The 15,236-nt window shown below is 43.5% G+C and overlaps 1 protein-coding gene across 7 annotated transcripts in view; it reads right to left on the bottom strand.

Moving 5' to 3' along the window:
* Positions 1–15,236, bottom strand: part of C1QTNF7 (C1q and TNF related 7) — a 108,462-nt gene that overhangs the window by 57,472 nt on the left and 35,754 nt on the right. The window contains exon 2 of one of the 7 annotated variants that reach the window (XM_057706405.1): positions 3,504–3,594. The exons of 5 other annotated variants lie outside the window; for them this stretch is intronic. The gene's annotated coding sequence lies outside the window, so the exon portion shown is untranslated. Of the gene's footprint in view, positions 1–3,503; positions 4,525–15,236 lie in introns of those variants that run through there. One more of the 7 variants, XM_057706404.1, reaches the window with a different exon arrangement.

Below are 15,236 nucleotides of genomic sequence, written 5' to 3'. Positions count from 1 at the left end.
GTGACCTAAGTCAAATAGTCTTCCAGTCATTTTTCCAGAAAAAAAAAAAAGGTTTATTCAGAATCAGCAGAGAATCACAGTTCATGGTCTACAAAACCATGATGAGCTACGAGCAAGAGGAAGGAGAACATTTTTATAGGGGGAAAAGGAGGTTGGGAGCGCTCTGGTAGACAGAGTCCATGGCTTTTTTTGGCGGGGTCCTTACCAGGAAGGAGCAGGAGTCTTAGATCACAGGACATGAGAGCTCCCCTGCTGGCCTCCCAATTTTATTTAATTGAGGTTTCTGTTTATTAATTTTTTACATTCGTTCATTTTCTGTCATCTATCCCTACCTATATCTACACCTACACCCCCCACACCTACACCTACATTGACGTCTACAACCATATCTCTACCTCTATCATCATTTTGCTCTATCACTTTTTTTTTAGGTTTGCATTCAAATTTCACTTGGCCAGTGAGGCCTCTCCTGACCACTCTTCTTAAAATTGCAGATCTAACTGTTCCGCACCCTTTTAAACTTTATTTCCTCCATTACATATGTCAATATCTAACATACTATTGTGAACAAAAAAAGGTTGCCTGTTACTTCTGTAAACAAAGAAGGTTGCCAGCCAAAAGGATGCTGCAAGCCCTCAGCCCCCACAGCAGCCCCAGACAGGGTGCCCGGAGGGGATTCAGGATGAAGGAAAACAGAACACTGGCTCTAGCTAGTTAAGATGTGTATCTAAGGAATGATTTCAAAAAGGCCAGACTCTCGCACCTTCCCATACATAGAAAAGAACCTAAATCATTAACTTGCCATGTCTGTTTTTTTGTGATTAACAGTCATCTTTTGATGTTTGATTACATTTTGTTTTCAGCAAAAATTCCTATATATCCTGGTTCCTCCCTTACCTCTTTGCAAGAGTTTCCCAGAGAGATGTGAGAGGCTACCTCCTGGGCGATAACCCTCAGTAAGGTCCCCAAAGAAAACATGACTTGTAACTCTTAGGTCGTGTGCTTTTTTTTTTTTTTAGTCAACATTGTGTGTTTTACTTATTTACTTTTGTTTTAAAGAACTTTTATTGAGATATAATTGACATAAGATAAACTGCATATATTCAAAGTGTACAATTTGATATTTTTCCTATTAGTAATGTATAGACGGCAATCCCAATCTCCCAATACTTATTTACTTTCGTATCACCTTTTCTCCCCCTAAGACGTAAGATGCATGAGGTCAGGTGTTTTCAGTCGTGCTTTTGGTTGCCGAGTGCTGAGCATCTAGAACAGTGTCTGGTGAGTATTAGGGACGTATGTGTGTTGAAGAAATAATTCAATCAAAGCTGGCAGTGTTTATAAACAATAGGTAATTGGGACCCATGACTGCTCACATCTAAGTCTTCAATTAGCTAGTTTCTGTAGTAAGCCTCCCTCCACATGGGGCCCTGAAGAGTCCCATGCACAAGAGACAGACCAGGCAAATGAACATCTTGTTACAGCTGGCGCTTTGGTCACAAACGCCTGAGAAGGACCCCAGAACCTTGGTGGGCTGGGCTGGGACACAGACCTTGTCAGTGATCTCTGTGGATATTACTGTGATTGCCAGGAAAGGCAGGTCCAGGGAAAACAAAGACAAACAGACAGCTTTTTCCTTTGGCTTCTAGGTCTGGTTTTGAACATAACAGTCTGGTTTTTGAGCTTTTTGGCTGGCAAAAGAAAATGCCACAAATAGAATGTCCTTAGTTAACTTAATTACATGTTATTACTGTGCTATGATGGGGTCTGTCTGTTCTTAGGCAGAACAGCATAATGTGAAATGTAATCCGTAAGGCAAAGATTGTCAAACTTTTAATGTATGTCCATTTTATTGTGAATTCTTTACCAAGGGAGCCTGCTATTGGTGTTGAAACCACAATAGTCCTGGAAAGTCTCCTGAGCGCTGGAGCAGGGATGATGTTATTTACCCCGTCTTGCCACCCGATAGATAGTCCATTTTCTGAACAGCAGGCAGAGCGATCTTACAGAATTTAACTCCGAACCTGTCAGTCACTCTCCTGCTCAAAACCCAGGAAGAGCTCCGCGCATCCCTCAGGATACAGCTCAAAGCTCTTGCAAAGGCCTTAGAGGCTCTAGGTCCCCTCCCTTCTGACCTCACATGTCTATCTCATGTGCTTCTTTCCAGCCACCTGGCATCCTTCTGTTCCTGCAACAAGCCAAGCATCATCAATCCTGCCTTCTCTCCTGCTTGTTCCGCCCCAGCCCAGAACACTCTTCTCCCAGATGCTGGTGTGGTTCATTCCTCTCTGCCTTTAAGTCTCTGCTCAAATGTTGGCTTTCGCCATCCTCCTCTGACCCATCGGTCTAAAGCAGCACACCTACCCTCTCTTACCCCACGTCCTTCTTTGTGGTCCTCATCACCTCTGACACACACACCCCTTCGTGTTTTCTTTGTCTGTCTATCTCAACCAGACTCTGGCAGGAGGGAGTTTGTTTGATCGTAGATCTGCCTCAAGTGCCTAGAATAGTGAAGGCACTTTGTGGATACTTAATCCTGCCTCCCTGTGACTGCACTGGTTTTGTGAGTGACCAGAAGTCCTAAAAGGCAAGCCAAAGAGACCAGTACTTAGTTATTTGCAAGAGATGAGAGAGAGGGAAAGAGAGAAAGGTAAAAAGAGAGAGAGACGGGGTGAGAGACAGAGATTGAGAAAACCACAGTTCAAGAAACTCCCAAGTTCTACCCTTGTTCTCACAAGAGAATTCTCATTTTGGGATTCCTGAAACACTGGCTGAATCTAGACCTGGTGCACCCCTATCCATGGTCCCCCCATGGTGATGTGGGAGAGGGGAGGTAGAGCCAGGGAAGGAGAAGCTGGAGCTCCTCCCAGAGGCCACTACCTGCTCTGATTTGCCCCCCAGCTGCCATCAAGTCTGAGCACGAAACTTCCCTGAAATGACCTTTATGATGTTAAATAATCAAAGGAAGACAGTCTAAATTTGAAACATTTGGGAGCTAAGAACCTGATCTGGCCTGGGAAAGCTGACGCTTATTAAAATCTTCAAAGGCCAAATATGCAAATGGCCCCTGTTTTAGATTATCTCCCTCTCATTTGTCATGTCTGCAACAATTTTCGCAGCACTAAAATCAAAAGCTCCAAGAGTTCACTTTTCCTCCTACACACACCTCTTTGCTGGAGAAGTTCCAGAACCTTCTCCAGACTCGTGGGTCACAAAGGGAGAATATGTGTGGTCAGAGCACCTCTCTGACAGTCTGCACTTGAGCCAAGTTATTTTCAAAACTGAGATGAGTTTAGAGAGGCCATAACAGCTCAGGATTTAAAATGAAAGTTTCAGGAAGGCTCATGTGTTTCACTTAAAACGCAAAATATATGGGTGGTGTCATGGTGCCTGTTTTCACACGAGGCTTTTTGGAGATCAACATTTGTTACGAATTTCAATCTGTCAAGGGAGAGGAAGGGAATAGAATTTTTTTTTTTTTTTTTTTTTTAGTGCTTACTTACTCTATGGCACGCGCTTGTCTGGGGTGCTTGTAACCCACACTTAAAGCAGCTCACTGTCCTTATCTTAAGCAATGATCCCAGTTCCAACCTCCTAGAGAAAAACAAAAAGCATCATCACCATTCCCTCAACTTCCCTCTGTCCTTCTTTATTCACATTCCCATCTGTCCTCACTTGCTTCCTGCCTGTCTCACTGGACACAGGTGTGAGTCAGGACGCATGATTGTTCAAGACCAAGCCTTCCCCTGGGTGGTCGTTTCCACCCACCTCTTGCCTAACACCTAGATGACCTTCTCTCCTTCTCTGGTATCTTCAACTTCCACCACTGACTGGTGGCTCTCAGCCTGCACAAATGTTCACGTCTCTTTCCATCTTTGCATTGGCAGGCGGATTCGCAACCACTGCGCCACCTAGGAAGCCCTCTTTCCATCTTTGAAATAACCTTGACTTGGCTCCCTTGACCTACCTCAACCACCACGTGTCTCTGTTCTTACAAGGCAAATAAGACCTGTAGGTTAATGACATCTTGTAGGACCAAAAAGGGGCGAAGACATCATATTGACTCTTTAGAAGCTCTTTCCTGAAAGCATCCACATATTGCCTGACCATTCTGTGCTTAGGAGTAGGTGGTGAGGACTATTTCCAAACTATACCAATATGAAGGCTCAAAATTTGCCATAAATTTCGCAGATTTCCTTAGTTTCTAGAGTGTTCTAGCCAAGACCAGCTAGACATTAGAGATCCACCATTAAGGGTGAGAGGCTTGGGGGGTTTGTCTGCTCAAGTATCTGAATAGGCAGGGGGTATATAGGGACAGTGGAGGGTACACATTGTTTCTATTCTGGTTTTGAGGCTTTTACAAAGAGAATTGTTCATCAGGGGCTGAAAGGAGTGTTTCCAGGAAAACTTTTCAGGAAGACATTTCCAGTAAAGACTTGAGTCTTTGAGTGCAAGCACAACTACTTTGGGGCCAGGTGATTCAACATGGGGAGGTGGTTTTCTTTCCATCTCTGCCCACAAGTTAGTAACACTCTGGCTGCATGGCAATGATCAATTTTGAGGACGATGGGAGATTGCATTCTTCATATGAAAGTTACCATTCTCAAGATGACACCATTAAGGTACATGATGTGCATAGCTGACAGTGATTTGGACCATGGTTTGCACAGGACTGTTGTGGAGAGGTTCAGAAGCACATGAGGGCACCGCACAGAAACACTTGGGGGAAGTTGCTCGGTGAGAGGAGAGGGCAGTTCACTGGATTGTTGATATTATCAGTGTCTTGATCAGTACGCCCAGCCTGGGGAGGCCAGAGGACTGACGTGATCTCCAAAAGGGCAGAGATTTTTGTCTGTTTGGATCACTCATAATTCAATAAATAAATACATACTGAGACAGATGTAGAAAACAAACTTAAAGTTACCAGGGGTTAAGGGAGGGGAGGAATAGATTGGGAGATTGGGATTGACATATGCACATTACTATATATACGATAGATAATTAATAAAGACCCACTGTATAGCACAGGGAACGCTACTCAATACTCTGTATTGGCCCATATGGGAAAAGAATTAAAAAAGAGCGCTTGTATGTATATGTAAAATTGATTTGCTTTGCTGTATACCTGAAGCTAACACAACATTGTAAATCAACTATATGCCAATAAAAATTAAAAAATATTTATATATATACATATTCAGTGAACATGAGATGAATTTGGCTGCATTGGGGCCAGAAAACGGTGGTCAGCCTGTAGAGAGCTGGATATTTAGTCTGAAGACCTAGACCCCAGTAAGAAGTGGCTAAGTTCAGACTAAGGGTATGGAAGAGAGGGTGGAGAATGAGTAATGGCCTTTCGTTAAAAAGTTTAGCTGTAAAAATATAGTGAGAATACAGATGAAAGTCTGAGAAGGTTATGGGATTCATTATATGCTACGATGTGGTACAAACTGTACCACAACAGATGGGAAATAACAAAATAGGCTTGAGCAGATCATGCATTATTTTGACTAGCAGGTCTTGTGTATTATCTCAGTGACCTTCCTAGTGACCAGGTGAGATGGGAGGGGCAGGTGTGTTCATTTCTTTTTCCAGGTAAGGATCCAGAGAGTCAGTTTAAATAGCTTGCTAAAGCTCACAGAATTCGTACGTGAACAAGAATCCATGGCTTTGAATTGCATTCTATCATTTTTTACTGCCTTACCATAGTGCAGAAATGAGATTTTGGGCTGATGGGTAGATTTCGATTCTGTAAATCTGTAAGCTCTTTTTGGTTTGTTTCGTTTCCTCTTTTTTATTTTGCAATGGTGATTATGAGGTAATAAGCTTTAATCATCCATCTTTGACTGGAAAGGTCGGACTGACATGGGAAGATAATTAAAATAGAAAGAAATTCAATTTGAAACCTGGCTTCTCGAGTTAAGATGAAGATAATGTATTGAAACAGCTGAACGTCTCTGTGAAGGTTTTAGTTCACATCTCAACAACACAGAACAAATTGCATAAATTCTAAGAATTATATCCCTTGGTAACAAGCACTGAAGGCACTTTTTAAAATGTCACCAAATGGCTCTATTGACTCCGTTTTGTAACATGTCATAAGCAGATGGCACTTTGAAGCATACGATGAAGCTTGAAAAACAAAATTGCTTAGACATTTTTGTCTGGTTTGCTAAGATAATGTGGTGAAGCCCCCAGTGAAAGAATCTTGGCGTGCACTGATCAAGAGAGGCTACACACCGTTCAGCGGCTTTGTCCTAATTTCTTGCCATCAAAGAGTTGAGTCTTCAACTGTCAGCTCTTGGCTGAGTTTGGGTTTATGAAGGTTTTTGCACTTGCTGAATAAAAGGTACAAAGCAAAGAGAAGAGAGCTACTATTTCTTGAATGTCTATTAACTGTCAGACTCTTTATATGGTACTCAACTTAATCCTAAAGCAATTCTATGGGTAGCTATTATTACTTTTATTTTGAATACAAAGAAATTGAGGTCCAGAGACATTCCACACCTAATTGGGATAGCGTTGGAACTCACACCTTGATCTGACATCCAATCCACTTCTTTCCATTACTCTGTGGTACTTCAGATAGAATGTTGTCCTGACCTACTTCTTGTCACTTGTTTTAATGATACTTAGATGCTCAAAACTAAGTATTAAAATAAATACAGCTAAGAAATGTTTATGTAATGTAGTCCTATTTATGTATCAAATTCCAAATTTATTGCTTTCAGAAATAGGAATTTGTAGCATATTTTGACAAATACTGGCTCACTTGCAACCCATCCCAAACCTCTTCTCCCCTGCCTTTCTATATATGGAAGACTGGAAACAGGACACACAAAATTCCAGAGTCCCTTGCAGCTAGGGGTGGCCATTCCACACAGTTTGGCCAAGAGAGTCCCAGAAGAGGGCTTTCCTTCCCGATAAAAAGCCAAAGTTTGACAAGGAGGTTTTTGCCTTCCTGCCTGGAATATGCACTCAATGCCTGGAGATGCAACAACCGTTTTGCCATCATGAGGATAAATGCCACATGCTAATACTGGTGCAGCAAGACTATAGAAGGAGCCTGGTTTCTTGGTGACTCTGAACAGCTGCACCATCTTTTGATCACCTACCTCTCAGCTTCTTGTTATGTGAGAAGGATAAACCCCTTCCATGTGAAAGGAACTGGGCTTTCTGATACTCACAGACAAATGCAATCCTCACAGATACACGCAAGAGCCAGAATTTTAAAAGACATTCTTTCTTTCCAACAGTGTTCCATTTTTTATGCGACTTTGGTCCTGATTTATAGTTCTGAAGCATTGGAAGTACAGACTCAAATTAGATAATAGACTCATTGGAATGATATTCATTTAGTTGGGCACAAACTGGGACAGAGTTGAGTCCCCTCCCTAAATGGGGGGAAATGGTCAGCAGAGCCTGTGATCTGAGTGACTATAGTTCTTCCAAAAAGTCTGGATGTCACCTCAGCCAAAGCAGGAGAGGGAGAGTAGGATGGCTGGACTTAACCCATTACTACCATTTTGCCTTGCGTTGATGCAGGCTTAGTCTGGTTGGAAAAACTAGAAGGCAACTTGGGCAGTCACTTTGTGCATCTTTTCACCTTGGGGAAGGACCACACTGGAGTCACACCAGACGTATATGATAACCGATCTGGTCTTAATAGACCTCCGAAGAAGACAAACCCTCTGCCTCTTTCCTCAGGAGGCCGTTTCAACACATAAAAACTTGCAGTAAATTCTTTTTTTTTACTTAAATAGAATGTGTATTGCATGTGGGAAGAAAAAGCCCTTTATCTTCCTAAAGCAGAGCAGTGGAGTGGCACCTTGGTTGGTTGTGGAGTAAAGCAGCCCTAGATTCAAGTTGTAGTTCTGCCACTTCCTAGCTGGTGAACTTGACTGTTACTTAACTACATTGAGCCTCAGCTTTTCATCTGTAACATAAGCAGAGACATAACCACACGACACTTGGATGGTGACAAGAAGCTAATGTACGTAAAATGTTGGAATATTATTTGCGTTAAACGTAAGTATTATAATAGTTCTCTCCCCTCTTGTTCTCCCTATTGGACAGCAGCCCACTGTTTACAATAGCTTTAGAGCTTCAAGGAACATCACTGACTTGCTCACAGCTCTCTCTACTACCAGTTAATTAACTCCAATGTCCTAACCTCATCCTCTTTGCTCTTATTTTCCAGTCCTTGGATTCTAACTTTGGACCTTGTTTTCAAAACAACCTTAAAAAATGTGTTTGCAATTTGGAGGGAGCACATTTTTGTAAATTAGGCACCAAATATCAGTACTTGAGAATCGAAAATATTGACCTGTACGTTTTAGGTTGCCAGGCACACAGAATTCTCTGTCTAAGCTGTCAATCCATAATTGGGGTTCACACCACGGTGCTAACGGCAAAATGGAGTTATTAGACCATCGTCTGGATGGTTACAGATGAGAATACTCTGGCCACAAATATTTGGCGAATTGGGAGACAAAGACTCCTCTGGTACAAGTTATCTGCACTGTGACCTTCACTTTGGATGGATGCTGTCTCCAGCCCCAAGTGAGGTCTGCTGCACCATTTTAAGAAAGGAAACATTTCAGACCGTGGATCATTTCTTAAAGCCATGCACGTGACTCTTGGCTAACAGAGTGTTGGATCAGCCAACTTCTGGCAGCTGTGCGTCTTGGCTCGCCTGACATATGTGCAATTTCAGACTCAAAGCCACACATGAAGTCACTGGGAAGCTCCATAATGCATCCCTAAAAATCTGCCATACGGTGGTTCTTGTCTTTTCCAGCAATGTAATCCTTAGGAATTGTGATGATTTGAGTTTTTTAAAAAGAATCATTAATTAATCTTCATACACTTAGGACCTACTCATTTATCTTTGTTAGGAAAAACTGAAAAAATCCAGAAAATGGAATGAAAGAATGAAATAACTGTAGTAAAGTTTGGTTCAGGGATTTTTTTTTCTCCTTTTCATACGATTACTCATGGCATAAGATCCTAAGACAGGGAAAGGAAATGACAAAACGCACCTCAGGACGAACAGAAGCCTCAAAGATTTCCTCCAGCTCTGCAATTTGTGGGTGATGAAACCAAGGCATAATGAGTTTCAATGCTTTGTTTAGTGTCATGTGGTTAGTGGCTTAACTATGGCTTTGGTGTTTTTCTTATGATTCGTGACTGCTAACTACCACTTCCTCCGTGAGGCAATCCCTGACCACCTTAGCTAAAGAAGTGCCCCTTCCCCGCCCTTGTAGTCACTCTGTCTCTTGACCATATTGTCTTTTCTTCACAGTGCTTATAAAAGTCTCCCAAATGACCTTCTGATTTATAATTCTGTTGTCTCCTCCTCTAAAGGTACGAAGGCAGAGGCTTGGTCTCTTGTTCACTGCTGTATCTAGAATAATACTTGGTACATAGTAGGTGTCCAATAAATATTTGTGGCTAGAATGGACCAGAACTGGGAGGAAAGGAACCTTTATTCATTGGGCACTTGCTATGCTGGGTGCTGTGCTGATTGTTTATGTCTGTCACACACACCTGAGAGGTAAGTGACATCCTTGGAGTCTTGGAGTTAGAAAGTGGTGAAGCTGGAATTCAAAGCCAGGGAGGTTCCCCTTCAAATCCTGATGTCTGCCACCACTGGAAATTATTTCCAGTGTTCAATGGTTCTTGCTTCCGTGACCTGTCTTTGAGACATCTGAAGTTCCCAGTGTGTGTTTCGACATCCCCTGTTGGCCTGTACGTCTCTGTGCCGCCCTAGTCTCCAGAGAAATTGATCTGATTATAGTCGATTCAGCACCGTAAATATTCTATGTTGCTGGTTTCTCTGTGTAAAGTTCATTGAGCAATTGTCTCATATGAGATATAGCTCATGCTATTCTAATGTGGTGGTGAATTCCACTGAGTTGTACTGACTTATAATAAAATGCCTACAAAGGGAAAGAAATCTATCCATCTGTTGATCATTGAAGCCTGATGCAATCAAAGGTGTTGATGACAAAAAGTTCAGATGATCACAGGGCTTAGGAGGTGACATGTGCCAAAAGATGAGGAAAACACTGGGATAGAAACAAGATAGTAAATAACTCTGAGATAATGTTGATTCCAACCACAGGGTAACACAAAAATTTGAATGGGGGAAAGTGCTCTATCTCTCGTCCTTAACAGAACTTTTCACCTTCTTCAGGTGAAGGTCGTACGGGATGCCGCAATCCATTTTTCCCCGGATTACAACATGCTGAGGAGAGTGACTGTCAAACTTTGATGTACATCTGAATCGTTGGAGAATGATTAACACAGGGACCCAGGGACCTGTTTTGTTAATGAGGTACAGAGGAAAGGCCTCCCGAATGACAAACCTAATCATCCTTCACTGGCTCATGCTTCCCTGCAGGAGGCAGCATGGGCCTGACCCGGTCCAGAGCACGGGGTCATGAAAAGAGCATAGGACTTCACGGCACTTTGCCCCCAGCCCTGCTAATTTCTAAGTCTATGACTTTGGGTTACGTCTTCACGTCTTTAGCTTCAGTTTCCTTGTCTGAAACTCTCATGGTCCATGGTCAACCACATTTACCTAGAAGACCATCGGGAGGGATGGATAAAGGGTGCATGTGAAAGAACCCAACAGCACAAGGGAAGAAGGCAGTGGTTAGAAACGTGGACTTCCTCCATTATGATAAAACCCGATCATTTACTCCCAAACCCAGCCCTGCCAGCCATCACCTGTGTGGCCCTAGGCAAGTTACTTAGTTATTGCTAGCCTTGTATCTCATATATGAGAGAGACAAAAGCAACATTTACTTACATTAACTCTCAAGCTTCACACGAACCCTGCTATTATTACCTTTATTTCATGGAAAGGAAACTGAAGCACAGAGGAGTTAAATAAACAACCCTGGTCACAGAGGCTGATCGGTGACCTGTCCCCAGGTGCTCTGGGTGCAGAGACACTACTCTTTACCAGCGAGCCAGCTGCTCCAAAGACCACATGACACATGGCAAGTAGACAGTCAAGCACATGGCAAATGCTCAGCAAATGTCTCTCGATATTTGAAGAATTTCCTTTCACATTCCAGATATACATCCCTTCACCTTATGATTCACTGTACCACACGTGTTCCCTGCAGCCACGGGGTTCTGGATGAGGGACCCTGGAAAATGTCCCTCATCCAGAGGTCTGGGGGAAGCTGAAGGGACTCACGAAACAGAGGTTGATCGAAACAGAACTATTTCTTTTAAATGAGCTACATTCCTGCAGTTACTTCCCAGCCTTTAACCACAATCTAATTTCAAATACTGGTAAAAGACACATGCTCTAGAAAAATGCATTATTTATAAGACTATGCAATCCATTCATAGAATTCCTATGAATACAAACCTGGAGTTTTACCAACGCAGCCTAAATATTTACATCCCTATACTGCAATGAACACATTACCTTTCTCACAGCCACGTGCAGTGATGGGCACATTTACTTAATAAAACAAACAGTAAATAAATCATCACCCTTAACCAAAAGTAAGTTGAGCACACGGTTTATACTGCTACAAGGAAATCTCCACAAGACTGTAAGAGCTTTGACATTTTCTCTTTCCCCTATTCAAAGCCTGCAAAATGAAGGAAACGCCTTCGCCTTGAGTTATGTAGCCGCAGACTCGATGATAATGATCCTGTTTCTCAGGGGAGGCGACGGATCCCCACAAATGTGCATGTCAGCCTCACACTCCTCTTGTTTATGGTTCTATAGCCATGAAGGAGTGTATCTGCCAAGTCAAGGGCTGTTTTCAAAACTAACCCAAGCAAAGCCGATTCTGACAACTTTTGCTTTCTCTCTTCTGTTTCACAGGAGCTGCCCCCAGAGGACGTGTTTCATTGAGTAAGTCCCGGTCAGTAAACACCCCCAAACCTCAGAGAAGAACAGAGAAAGAGTAACAGCAGCGTGAGCCAAAAGACTCATCCCTGGGAGGGAAAAAAATAGCCTGAAGAGGTTCATTTCAATCAGGAGAGAGGGCTCTTTACTTACATGACTCGCAGGACCTTCCAACAGCTGGAGTCTTTGAACTCTACTGCACACAGATGTGGAGCTTTCACTTGAAATCCCCTTCCCTTTGGCAGTGAGGAGGACTCATAGCTCTTTGGGGCTTCTGATTGATAAGTAATTTCCTGATTCATTTCAAAAGCATCCTCCCAGGCTTCGAGCAGAGGCAGGGGGAGAGGAACCAGCCAGGCCCACATTGTGCGGAGATGCCACGGCCTACACAGACCTCCCAAAGGTTCCACTGAGCCTGAAAGAAGGGTTTGCGAACCTCCCAGATGAAAATAAATCTCCTCCTCTATCTGCTGGCTTGCTCCCCAAATCACACTTGAGAAACAGCACAAAGAGTCTGGACAATACTTGCTCTAAAAGCATAAAACTCAAGTTGAATGGCATCTTATGTTTCTTGCTAGGGGAAATCAGGGCCACCTTTGATGGGTCTTCAGGGCAGGTCATGATTGCTTTTCTCATGAGCCACTTTACAGAATGTTCTTAGAGACCAAGCCATCCAGCCCCTTCAGTTTACAGATGAAGGAGATCAAGCTGAGGGGTGACAAGCCTTGACCAGGATCACATGGGCCGTGAGGGGAAGGATTGGAACCAGAGGACCTCCTGGTGGTCAGACCGGAGCTCTGTCCCCTCCAGATAGGTGGAGACGGACACAAAATGTTGAGATCTGGCTCTTGATATTTAGGACTCATGTCACTGGATACTTCTGTCGTTAATTCATCTGTGTCTCAGTTTTCCCAGCTGCAAAATGGGAATGGTAATGATAGCTCTTCTTGCTTGGCCATACAGTATGATGATCGCTATGAATAAGCACCATCAAGGATGAAAGCAGGTGCACTATATGAAGGACTTTTATCAACCTGGCCCGAATTACATGCTTCTCTTCTCCCTTCCATATTCAAGTTCCACCAGCGTTATCTTCTGTGTTAGAAGAAGCCATCAAGCGACTTTGAGGGAGAAGGAGAATAGGGTTGGAAAATGGGATGGGGCAATGGAGAAAAGTTTTGACCTTGGAAAACCAGGTCAAGATCAGATGACAAGGTAGAGCAAGGCTTGACATTTGCTGTGGAAAGGACACCGGGTCTGGAATCAGAAAATCAAGGCTTGGCCACTCTGCCTCTAACACTTAGCAGCCAAGGGAGCCCCATTTAATATTCCAAACCACAGTTTCATCCCTGGGGACACGATCCCTGTTCTGCTGTGCTCACCTCCTTTGGCTGTGGTGAGATTCAAATGAGCCTTCCCTGAGATGGTACTTATCAGCCCCTGCAGGCTCTGCAATTGGAAAGCAGTGTTTGCTGGAGCCCAGCACAGTGTTTGTTCAGGGGGTGGTGCCACTCTCACTTCCCATTTCATCTGCGGCATCGGCTAGCACCCCACCTTTCTTCCCTATCATCCTATCTCTTGGCACTTGTTCCCCATGCGGGCCACTACTGGTTTTTTCAGCGTTTAAGTGTCCTTGCATGTCTCATGCAGTAGCCAGAATAAAAACAAGGGGAAAACATGTTGCTCAACCACATGGAAAAGCATCTGTAGTCTTGACATAGACTGGATCTTTATTTATTTATTTTTGGCTGCATTGGGTCTTCATTGCTGTGCATGGGTTTTCTCTAGTTGTGGCAAGAGGGAGCTACTCTTCGTTGTGGTGTGCGGGCTTCTCATTGCAGTGGTTTCTTTTGTGGAGCACGGGCTCTAGGTGTGCGGGCATCAGTAGTTGCAGCACAAGGGCTCAGTAGTTGTGACGCATGAGCTTTGTTGCTCTGTGGCATGTGGGGGCCTTCCTGGACCAGGGATTGAACCCATGTCCCCTGCATTGGCAGGTGGATTCTTAACAACTGTGCTACAAAGGAAGTCCCCAAACTGGATCTTTATTTTGGAAGTCGTCACAATGAAACACCAAATGAATTGAGGTCAGCCTCACCTTTTAAAATGCTCAAGCCCCAAACCAGCTCATGTTTAATTATTCTACTCACTTCCTTTGCCCTTTCATAAATCTATGCTTTAAATGTTCTTGTAGTTAAGATTTGCACTTGATCATTGTAAGAGCGATTTTCTAAGTGAGCCTTGTTTTAGTTGGCTTGGGCTGCGATAACAAAGAATCATAAACTTTCTGTGGCTTCAACAACAGAAATTTATCTTCTCACAGTTATGGAGGCTGGAAACCTGAGATCAAGGTATCAGCATGGTCAGATTCTGAGGAGAGCCCTTTCTGTGGTTTGTAGACTGCCTCTTGCTGTGTCTGTTCACAATGGAGACCTCTCTTTCTCTCTTTTCCTTTTCTCAGAAGGTCACAGTCCTTCTGGATCAGGGCCCCACCCTTATAATCTCATTTAACAGTAACACCTCCTAAAGATCCTATCTCCAGGTACATTCACATTGGGGGGTTAGGGCTTCAACACAGGAATTTTGGAAGGAACCAAATTCAGCCCATTGTGAACATGGAGAAAGTGAGAGAAGAGAACTAACATTTATTGAGCCCTTAATAGGCATAAGGTCCCACTTGTTTCTTTTCTCAGTCAATCCTCACAACAACTATGACAGGTCATTAGCTCCTTTTTCCAATGTTACAAGGCTGATAAGTGGCCATGTCCAAATGTAAACTGTGTTAACTAAAGCCCTGCTCTTTCAGTGATACATTCTGCCTCCACCTCTTTTTTTTTTTCTTTAATAAATTTATTTATTTATTTTATTTACTGTGTTGGGTCTTTTTTTGCTGTGGGCAGGCTTTCCTTTTAGTTGTGGTGAGTGGGGGCTACTCTTCTTTGTGGTGTGCGGGCTCCTCATTGCTGTGGCTTCTCTTGTTGCGGAGCACAGGCTCTAGGTGCATGGGCTTCAGTAGTTGCAGCACATGGGCTCAATAGTTGTGGCTCACTGGCTCTAAAGCACAGGCTCAATAGTTGTGGCTCATGGGCTTAGTTGCTCCGTGGCATGTGGGATCTTCCTGGAGCAGGGATCGAACCCGTGTCCCCTGCATTGGCAGGCGGATTCTCAACCACTGCGCCACCTAGGAAGCTCTGTCTCCACCTCTTTTTATCTCACTGATTCTGAGCCATGAACCTCTATTTCTCCTTCCTGCTAATTCCCAGCTCAGTTGCCTTGGGGCAGGACTTTGTTACCCACAGCACTTTGAGAAGGAAAAGGGGGTAGAGGGAGCTCTGTGGTTCCCCTCGATTCCCCACCG

Source organism: Hippopotamus amphibius, chromosome 13 (assembly GCF_030028045.1).
Source record: "Hippopotamus amphibius kiboko isolate mHipAmp2 chromosome 13, mHipAmp2.hap2, whole genome shotgun sequence".
Taxonomy (NCBI): domain Eukaryota; kingdom Metazoa; phylum Chordata; class Mammalia; order Artiodactyla; family Hippopotamidae; genus Hippopotamus; species Hippopotamus amphibius.
This window is presented reverse-complemented; position numbering and strand designations above follow the sequence as displayed.